Source organism: Grammomys surdaster, unplaced genomic scaffold, assembly GCF_004785775.1.
Source record: "Grammomys surdaster isolate TR1022 unplaced genomic scaffold, NIH_TR_1.0 122578, whole genome shotgun sequence".
NCBI lineage: Eukaryota > Metazoa > Chordata > Mammalia > Rodentia > Muridae > Grammomys > Grammomys surdaster.
Window position 1 is genome coordinate 5,891 of NW_021618044.1, and position 14,032 is coordinate 19,922.

General features: G+C 37.0%; 1 pseudogene; it reads right to left on the reverse strand.

The window, feature by feature from the left end:
• Positions 1-1,976: 1,976 nt before the first annotated feature.
• Positions 1,977-2,908, reverse strand: LOC114636154 (annotated as a pseudogene).
• Between the last annotated feature and the right edge of the window lie 11,124 nt (positions 2,909-14,032).

The following is a 14,032-nucleotide window of genomic DNA, read 5'->3' on the forward strand; positions in this document are numbered from 1 at the left end:
ATTAAGTGCTTTATCCATGGGCTATCCTAATTCTTGCTCTCTGTCTTAATTGTTTTGAGGAAACTCTGTAAAATCAAGGCAGAGCTACTATTATAGGAATGCATTCATAACAAAACAAAATCTATGAATGATAGATTTTTTTAAAAAAGAGTATCCACTGAATATGGATTACCATAAAAATCGGGGGAAATTGTTAATATATGTGTAAACCAAAAAGTATTCATGTTCCTTTATGCTCAGAAAGTATTTATTTAGCTACCACTCGGTCATATTTGAAAAGCCACATGTCACTTCCCATCTCTGATACTTTATACGGAAAAATACACATATTTAATTTATCAAACTTTCTCTCCATGAAGAAATCAATAAACCTGAATCATTCTCAAAGAAAGTAAAGTAATTTATGTCAAAAATACTATCTAAAGTGTAGAAGTAGGTTGATAAATCTGCACAGGTTCAGTGAGGACAGGAGGGCAGATGTGATCAAAGTCAGTGGGAACATGGTTCAGAACTCACATGTAAAGACCAGTAGTCAGAATGAACTGGAACCTGTAATGTTTTCTCCAGGATAACCGCCTAAATGGTACCAAGCTTCCAATGTATGGTGTCTGGGGAGACACTGAGAATGTTTCCATACCACCGTTAATGTTGATTAAGAAAGCAACGTATTCTCTTTTTTAAACAAATTAAAACATCTCTCAGAGATGTTTTCCTTCCTTTTCTTTGTTTTAGAATTATTTATATATTTTCTACATGTGAGTACACTGTAGCTGTCTTCAGGCACACCAGAAGGGGGCATCAGATCCAATTACACTCAGTTTGAGGCCCCACACAGTTGCTGGGAATTGAACTCAGGACCTCTGGAAGAGCAGTCAGTGCTCTTAACCTCTGAGTCATCTCTCGAGCTCCTGAACGCAAAGTATTCTTAAAATTTATTTTCATGGTTTTTAAATATTGTATACAATGTTCAGTGCCTGAGATTCCAGCAGAGGACATTGCACCCTGGAATCTAGAGTCATAGGCTGTGGTTAACTCATGTGTGGAGGTGTTTGGACTTCAAATCTTGTCTATGTGAGAGGCGTACACAATCCTAACTGCTGATCCTTCTTCCTAGAACTGAGGGATCAGTGTCCAAGTTGATTCTTTCATATTCACAGAGGTGAATTCTATCAGCAATGTGTAGAAACATAGAAACCATGTATATGAAACATGAGAAATTGCCAAAGTCAAATATAAATTTTATATTCAGAAACACATCCTCTTGTGAAATGAAATGGTTTACAATGATCTGCACATTAAGGTCAAACTTTCCCCCATGTTTTTCTTTGATACAGAAGGAGGTGGAGGAGGCATGTTTGAGCCTCATTGTATTACTTTCTATCTTTAAAATGTATGCAGATCTATGTCCAAAGTTGGAAAATAAATTCGAGCCATACATTGGCACTTGTATATTGAAATGCGTTATAGATACAGTCTGCATTTAAACTATGAATATAACAAAGGAAGGAAGATAAAATGTCACATATCCACAAGGAGAACAGAAAATGCAGAGTGTAATTTTACTTTCCTTTTAAAAAAATGCGGTAGAGCATAGAATGTAAAAAGGCAAGGATATAAAATATGAGCACAGATTTCCAGTAAATGCTAATTGAAATTTCATCCAAAAAAAAAAAAAACCGAGAAAACACAACATCATGAGCATTCTTGACTTGAAACCTAAAATTTACCTAGTTTTTCATTTTCATTAACCTTTGTTATTAAGAAATTCAGTTACTCTTGCATACAAAATGACACACACAATTACATTTGTGTATCCATGTATGTGTGTGTGTGTGTGAACACATTCACCTGCATTCACACTGATTTCTTGCTTACCTGCAGAAGCCTCTACAATGCCATGATATTACTGTAATTATGTTCACAGTTCTGTCAGAATGAATGAATAATCATGCAAATCTGGCCAGAAGCTCTCAATTCTATTCTTGGTCAGGGGGCTTGGGGAAGTGTCTATTCCTTTTGAAGTAACTGAATGCCCGACACTTTTGGCTCAAAATAAGAAAGGGACAAAGAGTGGGGAAAAGCAGAGAGGACATTTCAGCCATATTCACCAGAGACCAGCTGGGATTATACAGGAGAGATAGAAAGGAATGACAAAGGGAAGAAATTATGTAAAAGGAGACAAAAGTACTGACCAGAAGAAGGATGGTCTTAGTGGCTCTGGACTCAGGGGAGGATCTAGAAGAAGCCTTGGTTCTTGACATGTACTTCATCATCTGCTTGTGCCTGTACAGTGTGAGAACCATGGACCCACTGGCCCATAGCATGAGCCCCAGCAAGACCATATCAGGGCCTGACAGTAATATTGCATAAAGGATGTAACTGGTTGGATCATGCTGCACAGCATAGCAGAATTTAATAGATTTCAGGTTTGTTGTGCTTTCATTGCCATGGTTTGCCCTCATGTGCACAAAACACATGCTGCTTGTTAATAAATAAATTGCCCAGTTGAGGTACACAGAACAACAAATGAATTTGTGTATTCTTACCTTAAATTCTGAACACCTGGAGATCCTGAAGCTGATGATGACAGCCTGAAGCACACTAAGAAATGCGGTGCTGCCAATACAAGCACCCCTAGAGACTCTGTGTACAAAAAACCCCATTTGCATCCCATATCGTTGAAAATGTCTTTAAACCCAAAAAAGGATATTGTCTTGGCCACACCTTTACACAGTAAAGTTAAGATGTTGGCTACAATCAAGTGTATCAGAACCCAGTCTGTAGACCTTAATGTATAGCTTGTTAGGTAAATATATGTATAGTGGCATAGAAGAGTAAAATTCCCTGGGATTCCAATTATAGTTAGAGAGAGGAAAGTCATTCCTAGAAGCAACTCACTGGTTTCCATGCTGTCAGTTCTTGTTCTCAAACTGAGGTCCTGCATGGCAAGGTGAAGCTGGAGACACAGTCACCATTCTCTCTTCCCAATGAATTCACTAGATATATTCAACATGTTGGGCATCTACCACTTTGGCATAATTTCTACACATAAAGGTGATAGAATGAGGCCTCAAAGCATTTGGATATATCTAGGTTCATACTTTGTGAATTGTGTGAAAAACTAACAATGTCTCATTAACAGGACAAGCAGAAAAACATCTGTAAGAGTACAGGCTCATGTTTGAAATAAAGCAATGACCGCATCAAATCAACTAGCCAGTAGTCATATGGCATTAATTTAACTCTGGGAAGTAAACACAAATCCATATAAAGTAAAGTAATTGGGCAACAAGATTATTATGAAGGGAAGATCATATATTATGTTTGTATCACCAAGTTAAGTGATGCTATATTTAAGGATATAAGAGTTGAGTTTTGTAACTTAGGCTGTAATTCTCACTAGCATTTAGATAACATTAGCTTCAAACACTATCACAGGTGGAAAAAGATTACTACAACAATAGACATTAATGTTTGAAATATTTAGGAGGAGAGGGAAAGTTAGTAGTGAGAAAACAATATCCTATAGATCTTGTCTATGGGGCCAGTTTTTCTGCTTTTAATTTCCTATACAGGTAATAAGGAATCTTATATTTGATGTCAACGTTTGCACTATGTGCTTAATATTTAATTCTAGCATTGAAATCAGAAAGAAATAAAATTTATAAATATACTTTCTATATTCACAGAAATAATACTGAAGTTCATTATTCAATTATTATCATTTCAAACTGGTAGGAACCCTATTTTTACTAATCATATTCTCACTCTGAAACAGAGACAAAGTTTTGTTCAAATGAGACTAGCAGTCATGTGTAATTTCTGGTAGAACTGATTGGTTTCTGGAACATATTCCACTCATCCCTTCAAAGGTGAAGTTATAGTAGTTGTACCTGTAGAAGTCCTGAAAATGTACTATGCATGTTATATGGAATATCAGGTTATTAAAGCTGTGAATTTACTGTCAGGGTACTTAGATTTTAGTCTGTTTTGTTTATAAAAATTATTTACAAATAATTCATAAAATAATTTGGATATTTCCAAGTTCATAATGGAAGAATCCTTGCCACAAATATTTTGTGAATGAATCATCCATCCATCCATCTTTCATAAGGGAAAATGATTTCTTTCAGACAGACATTCTTAAGCACCAGATTCTTTGCGAGTATGACAGCACAGATGGCACTGACAGTGAAGGGTGGGCCAGGTAAGAAGTGGAATGCAGTGCTTGTAGGACCCCAGCATTCATTTCTATCTGATTTCCTTCCTGAGGAGTATCTCTGTGTCCTATGTAGCTTTGGTATTCATTGAGATTCAGTGCCATGTCTGAATGTCTGTTAGGATTACTTACCAAGACTCATATGTTAAATCTTCTCTGCTCTCAGATTGCAGTCTCTTCCACTTTTTGCACCATTTCTCTTCCTGGGATGCTGATATCAGTGTCCTGGCCACAAAATTGAAAACGGCATCTGAAAAGAGGTACCAGAGCCTGAGATATGGATCTGTGATTCTGTGACCTCATCTCCCCTCAGAGTTGCAATTATTTCACTTGAAGTAGCAATGGATATTCTATGTAGGCTTGACCAGGCAGTACATATGCTCTGAACTTTTCTCCCCTGTTGACAGTTCTCATCGTAGAACTACAACTCTTGCTTTCAGGTGTTAAGGGAATATTTTGAAGTCAAGAATGGTTGTTATCAGGTCTGTTTTCTAGAGGCCAAGGGATTTCACCTTTAAGTTTCAGGAGATAATGTGGTTCATGTGATGAGTGTAATTGACCTATGTGTGTGTATTGTAGCTGATGGTTGTCTGAGATGTTCTGCACACAAATCTTAGTTTACCTTCCTTCTCTCAGGGTAAACCAATATGTAGCATAGAAATTCAGTTTGCAATCCCACCAGCAATGGAGGAGTTTTCTTTCTCCACATCCTTCCCAACATGTGTTGTCTCCTGGGCTTCTGATCTTAACCATTCTGATTGGTGTAAAGTGGACTCTCAGGGTCTTCTTGATTTGCATTTCTCTGATCACTCAGGACTTTGAACATTTCTTTAGTTGTTCCTCACCCATTTGAGACTCATCTGCTGTGAATTCAGGTGTATTTCTATACCCTAGTTTTTTTTGATTTTTTGATTTGTTTTTTGCTTTTTGAGGTTTTTATATAATTTGAATGTTAGCTGTCTATCAGATATGGGGTTAGTGAATATTTTTTTCCCCAATCTATAGGTTGCTGATGCTTCTTACTGACTATGGCCTTTGCTTTACAGAAACTTCCCAGTTTAATGAGGTCCCATTAATCAATTCTTGTTCTTAGATCATTAACCATTAGAGTTCTCTTCAGAAAATTTCACCCTGTGCCAATGAGTTCAAGGCTCTTTCCCACTTTCTCTTCTATTTGGTGAACGTGCTTTTATTTTGATGTCCTGGATCCAATTGGACTTGAGCTTTGTACAATTTGACAAATATGATTCTGTTTTCATTTTTTAAATTACAGACAGCAAATTAGATGAGCACCAATTATTGAAGATGCATTCTCTTTTCTCTTATATATTCTTGGCATCGTTGTGAAAGATCAAGTGTCCATAGGTGTGCTGTTTCATTTCTGGGTCTTCAATTCTATTTCATTGATCAACGTGTCTGTGTCTGTACAATTATTATACAGTTTTTTTATCATTTCTCTGTAATAAGCTTGAGGGAAGGTATCAAAATTCTGCCAGCTGTTCTTTTATTGTTAAGATATTTTTTTTTGCTATCCTGTTTTGTTGAGTTTTTTGTTTTGTTTTTGTTTTGTTTGCCTTTCCAGATGAATTTGTCAATTTCTCTTACCACATCTTTGAAGAATTGTGTTGTGGTTTTGATGAGGATTGCACTGAATATGTAGATTGTCTTTGGAAGGATGCCATTTTTGTTATGTTAATTCTGCCAATCCATGAGCATGGGAGATCTCTCCATTTTCTCAGATCTTCTTCAATTTTTTTTGTGAGAGACAAATTTATTGTCATATAGTTTGGTTAAAATGGCTAGAAGGTGAGGAATTGGGCAAGCCTTTAGGAGAACCAGCAGTTTCAATTAACCTGTATTGCCAAGATCTCTCAAACAATGGACCACCACACTGGGAGCATAAATCATCTGATATGAGGCCCCTAACACATATACAGCAGAGGACACTCAAGTTTGGGTTTAGTCAGTGAAGATGCACCTAACGCTAAAGAGACTGGGGTTTCCTTGGAGTTTAGAGTCTGTTGGAGTGGGGGCTGGAGGCTGGGGACAACTTCATGGAGACCGGGTTGGGGGAGCTTGGAGGAGTTGTGGTATGTGGAAAAGTGGGAGAGTGGACTGGGAGAGGAATAAAATCTGGAGAGTATAAATAAATAAATAAGTAAACAAATCAATAAATGTTAAAAAAGGAATTTAGTGGAAAATAGATATGTTTGATAGTCTCAAGAAGCACCATAAGATTCATAAATCTAAGTAACGGAACATGAACAAGCTAGACCCCTGCATATTTATCACAAATATAAAGCTTGGTCTTCAGGTGGATACCATAACAATTGATGTTGTGGATGTCATTGTCTCCCTTCTTTAGAATTGGATCCCTTATCCCTTCCTAGATTCCATGGTTGGTTCTAAGTGGGGGAGGCTTTGCCTTGTCCTACAGGGACTAGATGTCCCAGGGTGAAGTGGTACCCAAGAGGGGTTTCCTTTCTTTGAAGAGAAGGATAGGGGACCATGAGGGTATGGACTTTAAGTATGAGTGTAGGAATGGAGGAGGGAGAGATTCTGTGATATGGATATAAATTGAATATATTAAAAAAATAAACCACAAAACAGAACAAAAACAAGTTATCAGTAGTGTTTATTGAATGAATGTAAGTTTCCTAAAAAAATTTTACATTTGCTATTATTTTATTTACTCATTTATTTATTTATTTAGTTATTTAATTATTTATGTGTTTTTTCTTGCTTGGTTTTTAGAGTTGGATCCAATTTTGCAGTTGATATTTTATGAGAAAGACATTTTATCACCTTGTTTGGCATTACTTCCAGAACTGAACCAAATAGGTCTCTGATGAGTACTACCCTGCAGGAATGAAGAATTTGTCTACCAGAGATATGAGTGAGTTAGTGGTTGAAATTTAATTAATACAAATTTAAATAAAATTTCATTTTAGGCATTTTTCTTTTATTTATTTACATTTCAGATATCATTCTCTTTCTTCTATTTCCTCTCCCTAGAACCCCCATCCCATCTTCCCTCCTACTTTGTGCTTTAATATCATTTTAATTACATGCATGTATTAAGGTCAGTTCTAGGTTGAGGAATGAGCAATACAATAGATGCAATAGTTAATGAACAAGTAAGACAATAAACTCAAATAGTCAAAATCTAGCAATGTATTAAACTCAATTACATGAACACTCCCATGGTCACTGTTTCTATGGATCTATCATGATGAGCACAATATCTTGTCCTACTTCCCTTTTCTAGCCAAAACTCATTTTCATGTCTGAAGCCTACTTCCTTGTTCCAGCCTAAGATTTAGATTCCTGTCTGAAGTTACTTCTTTGTTCTAACATAAGATGTAGATTCCTGCCTGAAATTATTTCTTTGTTCTAGACTATGATTTAGATTTCTACCTGAAATTACTTCTTTTTTCTAGCCTAATGTCTGATTCCTATTTGTAGCTACCCTGGGAACACACATAGAGGGAGGTGGGAGTGGGTGGGTGAGTGGGGGCATACCTTCATAGAAATATGAAAAGAGAATATGAGTAAAGAAATTTCTCTGGGTGGAGAATTGGAAAAGGAGATAAGATCTGAAATGTAGAAAAGGTACCCAATAATAAAATTAAAAGAAATAAACAAACAAATAATGGAACTGGCTATGGCATTAGAACATTTGAGACTCTTTAGCAGCAATTTAACATTACCCATATTACTGGGATTCTTTATAATTGTCAAGGGGAAGAGTCTGTGGAACGGGCCCATGGAACTTCAGCACAATTGCTTCATAACGTAAAAAAGGGGGAGATATACGCCTGTACACAACAAATTCATTTAAATCACATTCTTTTTATTTTATATTTCAAAGGTTTTGTTTTTTAAATTTGGATTCCAAAAACCTTTCTGCTGAGTTTCTATGGCACTGTAAAACTAGGCATATTTATGCGTAGGAGAAAGGTAAGGATACACTTACTGGTGTAAGGCATGATTGCCATCAGGTATTAAATATGTGGAATAGGGGATGTTTTTGATTCTTCTGCAGGATGCTGAAGGAGCGTGGTGGTCAACAGAGCGATGAGTGAGACATGCTGAGGCTAGGACAAAGGTTGATGCTGACCTTTTAGCTTCCTGAGTGCCCTATCAATGGTGACTGGGAAGCTGTATTGTACATAAATTCCCCACCCACCATTGCTTACCTATACCCTTGATGGAACAAGCTGCCTTGCATCAAATTCTTAGACCTTGTGGAAGATAGAATGAAAAAGAGAAGTTATAATGCCTCTTGTATTGTTATTAAATGTGACCAGTTATTCACACTCAATCATAAACTGGTCTCAAAATCAATCCAATATTGGAAAGAACAGTTTTTATTTGGAAGGCTGGCTGCAGACATTTTCAGAGACACATATGGAAATTAGCAGCAGTTCTCTCTGATGTTATTTTAGCAAAAGATAAAGTTGGGTCAGGATCTGGATTTCAAACAGATGTTAGCACATGTGTTAGCTCTTTTCTTATTAATCATATATTATCTCTATTAAGTGTCATTTAAAATACTTTTTTTCTTCTACAGTATTTAATATAATTCGCATTGATTGTACACCTTCTAACTGTTTGTGTTTTGAAATCCTGAATGTCAGTTTTGGAGGTCTATCAACCAGCTTTTGTTTTTGTGCCCTGAGGAAATGAGTCAGGCTTAAACAGAAGCAAGGGGGAGTAGGCTTGATTATTGCTGGTATAACAGCTTTAATTACATTAATTGTTAGCACCACTGTTTCTGCAATTAATTAGACAGCTACTTTTGTTAATCAATTTAGCAAAAAATTGTTACTAAAGTGTTGAATATACCAGAGGATTTAGACAGGCATTTGGAAAAATGGAATGATGCTGTTTATAGTATTCAAATTACAAGAAGGATGTTCAGATTTTAAGGCTAAGTAGCCATCTTGAGTGTCATTCCAAATACCATTGGATTCATATTAGTTCTACAGTTTACAGAGGTCTTCATTGTAATTAGGAAGAAATTTAATGACACTTGCAGTGTATTTGGGATAATTCTAATGCCTCTCTCGATGTTTTAAGGATATATTGGGAGCTTAAGAATTCAAGAATGTTGCTCTGCTGAGCGTTGATGAAGATGATACTGCAGACCAAATGACCCATGGCCTGAGGTCAGTGTTTCTTTTTTGGTCAAGCTCCAAAAAAGGCATATATGATCATGTGTGATGCTTGTGTAATCGTCACGCCAGCAAGAATGCACGCGGACACACATCAGGATCCTTCCGCAGCAAAACGTTTATTCCAAAAACAAAATGGTGGAAGACCCCAGGCCTGGAAAAAGCACTGTTTATATACCCTTAGAGTTGTGTGCTCACCTCTGATTGCTGCTTACTCGTCGCCCGCCAAAACACCCTGGGATGGGCTATGACTTTGGCCCGCTTTTACCATAGCACATGCGCAGTTTACTTGTTTACTAGGAAGAGCGCCAGATGCCAGCGCCATCTTGGAATGGCGGATTCTGCCAGCACAAGCCGCGGCTTCCTACATCTCCCCCTTTTTTGTTTTATTACAGAGGGTGGTAGTTGAGATCCCTGGGAAGGTTTCGTAACTCCCATATTTGGGGGTCTCACGGCGGGTCTGAGTCTCTTTGGAGGGCGGTGCTCAAACTCTTACCCGTCACTGGGTCAGCCTCCCCACCCAGGGCTGCCCTGTCTTAGGTGGCCGAGGCTTATGTTGACATCATAACCTTTTCTGGTTTTAACTAAGCACCACCTCTCCTATTAAGACTGAAAGAGGCAATTCAGTATGAGGAAAGATTCTCAAAGAGGAAGGTCAAAAGTCAGAAAAAGCCCACTGTTAGGAGTCCTACAAGAAGATCACGTTACATAACAACTGCAATTCTACTTTCTTGTCCTGGAAACTTCATTATTTTCTTCAGTGATTTCTTTTTTTTTTTTTTCAGTCTTACTTAAGGAATTTACTTATGTGCTTTTCAAACTCCTTGACCTTTACGTATACATGATGGATGGTCTGACATTCTTCCCTCAAGCTTTAGTTTTATTACATTTTCAACACAAATTCTAGTAAGGTTTACTCTGCACTGTTGGAAACATATTTTATTGGCTCTCCTGTTTGTATGTTTTATCATGTGGAGTTATGAGGTTTCATATATTTTTTGTGATTATTTAAGGTTTCATCTTTGTGGGGTTGGTGTTCCATTCTTTGGTTGCTGGATGCTAGGCAAGTTTAGCTGCTAGAGTCCCTGGTAGGGACACATGGCTTCTTCACATTGCTTGGTAGCACATAGAAATGGATAAGGTCTAGGAGAATAGGATGATTATGCTATTGAAAAGACCTAGTGGGACTAACATCTGCAAGAAGAACTGGAGTTCCTGAGGTGTTATGGTGTAGGTTGAGGTGAGACTACTTCAAGAAGCTTGCAGTAGGACATTCTGTCTCAAGAGACAGGTATATAAGTTTATTGGAATCTGGGGTCCACAACAGGAGACAACGTTTCCAGTGAGTGGAGTAGGAGTGGGAAGTGTGGCTCCTATATGCAGGCTGTCACTGAACTTTTAATTATTTCCCAATTGTCTCATCAAAAGATTCTTGTTCTACATGTAAAAATGCACGACCCAATGCTACAATTTTTATGACAATAAAAATCATTGGCAATACCTTCCTTGCTACATAGTTTTTAAACCATAGATGTTGTGAGACACATTTCCACAGAAAATATGAACAAATTTCTATTTATATCAGCTTGGAACTGATGAAAGATAGTAGTTGGAGAACACTAACATCCATGTTGATGAAACAAAAATTATTTCCAAGAAATGTAAATAAAAGAAGCTATTTAGATGACTATGGATGTAGGGCTACATACGGGAACAGTAATGACACGAAGATAGCAGCATTGACAACTTTAAAATCTACACTCTGGAGAAATCCCTTGGTGCAATCTTCGCTCTCAGATGTCCCAAAGCAGCTGATAATTAGCAGTAAACTATGAATGGGAAGGGTGTGTGAAGTGTCTCATCATGGTCTTTGAACGGCTTGTGAGACTTGGAGCTTGCATACTACTGTCCGCTTCTTCCTTGTGGGAGTCTTAAAACCTTGAAGTCTTGGAAATTTCATGTGTTCTCACAGCTTTCTGCTACACAGTTAGAATGTCCATGTGTATCATAGAATACATAGCTGAATTAGAGTACAGATTCAGAATATTCTGCATCTTTTCTTTATGAGAATATATTTAATGGCTTGTATGTTATTGAAATGTCTTTGTTTTCCAAATTGGTACGGAATAGGAAAAAGCCAAGTTCCATGCACTTCAGCTACCAGTGTACTGAGATTTCATGCATTCTCATAAGCAGTCCTGGTTCAGGACTTTTTGATTTCTTATATAAATATTAAATCTTTCATTGTTTAATATGTCAGGACCTTTGAAAAAATCACAAATGAGATTTGAGAGATTGCCAGATTTTTTCAAACAGTTAATTTTTTTATTTAATATTTTATTTATTTACATTTCAGATGTCATTCCCTTTCTCCATTTCAAGTCCCTAGATATCCTCTATCCCATCTCCTCTCCTCATTTTTACTTTTATGCCATTTTAATTACATGAAACTATTAAGATCAATTCTAGGTTAAGTTACTAACAATACAATAGATGTAAATAGTCAAGAAACAAGCAAGACAATAAATACAAATAGTCAAAGAACAAACAAGGCAACAAACAAAGTTACATGAGCACTCCCGTGATCACTGCTTCTTAGGACATATCAGGATGACCAAACTATCTGAGCCTACTTCTCTGGCTGCCAGAGTGATGGGTGAGACATGCTGATGCCAGGACAAAGAATGATGTTGACCCATGAGCTTGATGAGTGCCCTCACAGGGGTGACTGGGAAGCTGTATTGGACACACATTCTTGACCCACCTTTGCTTACTTTTACCCCAGGTAGGAAAAGCTGCCTTGCCTCAAGTTTTTAGACCCTGTGGAACAGAGAATCAAAAAGAGAAGTTAAAATGACTGTTGAATTTTTCTTAAATGTTACCAGTTATTCGGATTCAATCACAGACTGGTGTAGAAAACAATCCATTATTGGAAAGAACAGACTTCATTTGTAAGGCTGCTTTTGATCAATTTCAGAGACATATTTGAAAGTTAGCTGTAGTTCTCTATGATGTTACCCTAGCAAGAGATATTGTTGGGACAGGTTCTGGATTTCAAACAAGTGTTAGTTCATGTGTTAAGGCTCTGTTAACTGTGAAGTTTAAATTACTTTTGTTTCTTCTATAGTATTTAATGTAGTTGCATTCATTGTACACCTTCTAACTCTGTTAGTGTGTTGAAACATGACATGACTGTTAAGGAGGTCTATCAACCAGCTTTTGTTGTATTGCCCTCAATATCATAGAACTTTGGTATTCTGAAAAAAAAAAAACCTTGCAAATACTGGAAGAAATGAGTCAGGGTGTAAGCAGAAGCAATGGGTAGTGAGCTTGATTATTGCTGGTACAACAGCTTTATTTACATTAATTGCTGGCACCACTGATTCTGCAAACACTTTGACACAAGAATGCTAGAATTTATAGCACAAACAGGCACATAAATTTAAGGTAATCATACTTTTTCATGCAGAATCCAATATCTTATATTGTCACCTGATTTATCTTTGGGTGAACATTTTAAGGTATCGGCATTCTTAGGCTCTATCTTCCACTTTCCTCTCGCATCATCCAGTAGACTTCTACACAGCACCCATATCCTTTTTGGGGGTTAGTTTCATAAAATCTTGATCACTTGGAAAGAGGAAACCTCATTCATAATATATCTCCATCAGATAACATGTAGACTTTGTATACTAGATTTTCTGGGTAAAGATTGATGTGTAAAGGATCATTCCACTGTGGCTAGCACACATATGTGGGCAGGAAACATTGGGTTTTGTGAGAAGGCAACCTAAGAAAACATCTGCTGAAAGACAGTAAGTGGAGTTCCTCCATGCCTTCTTTCTTTGATTTCTGTGTCTAGGTTTCCACCTTGTCTTCCCCCCTTCTTGATTTCACCTTGCAGTGGGCTGTCAGCTGTAGATGAAACAATTCTAAACCTTTAAAGTTCTTTCCCAATTATATTTATCACAGCACAAAAGGCAAATTAATTTACCCCATCTCTACTTTAGTGGGTTTAGTTTCTTTGGCTTAAAGATCTTATTTAACAATTTCATATGGTTTATATTATATAATATTGCTTATAATAATACAGTGTGTTAATATTATTAATTATATAACTATTTAACATATTTATATAAAACATGTGATATAATAAGTAATTATGTAACACATTTATAATTAGAACCTGATTCTAAGTACTTCCAGTATATTTACAGGCTCCAGTTAATCAGAAGAACAATAAAATTCAATTCTCAGACCCAACAAGAGCTGGGAATTTCCCAAGAGCTGAACAGCTTCTGTTGTAAGGAAACAGTTGTTTGAGTCCAGACATCACAAGGACAGCTTCTCCATCTGGCTGTCAAGGTCAAACTATGTTCATCTTCCAAGGGCCAGGAGTCTACTCCAATCTGATTGATGGAAACACCCTTGCTCAATCCCTTGTGTCAAAATATGATTGAACAAGGCTACAGCCCATCTAGCACCTTATCTGCTTATGGTTTCATACTATAAATATGATGGAAAATATCTCCTCAGGTTCATCGTTCAATTCACAAATATATATTCTACCTCTGTGGTCGACCAGCAGTGGGTTAATTACAATAAAAAGTTTTTCCACCAGAGGGGGGGGAGAGGG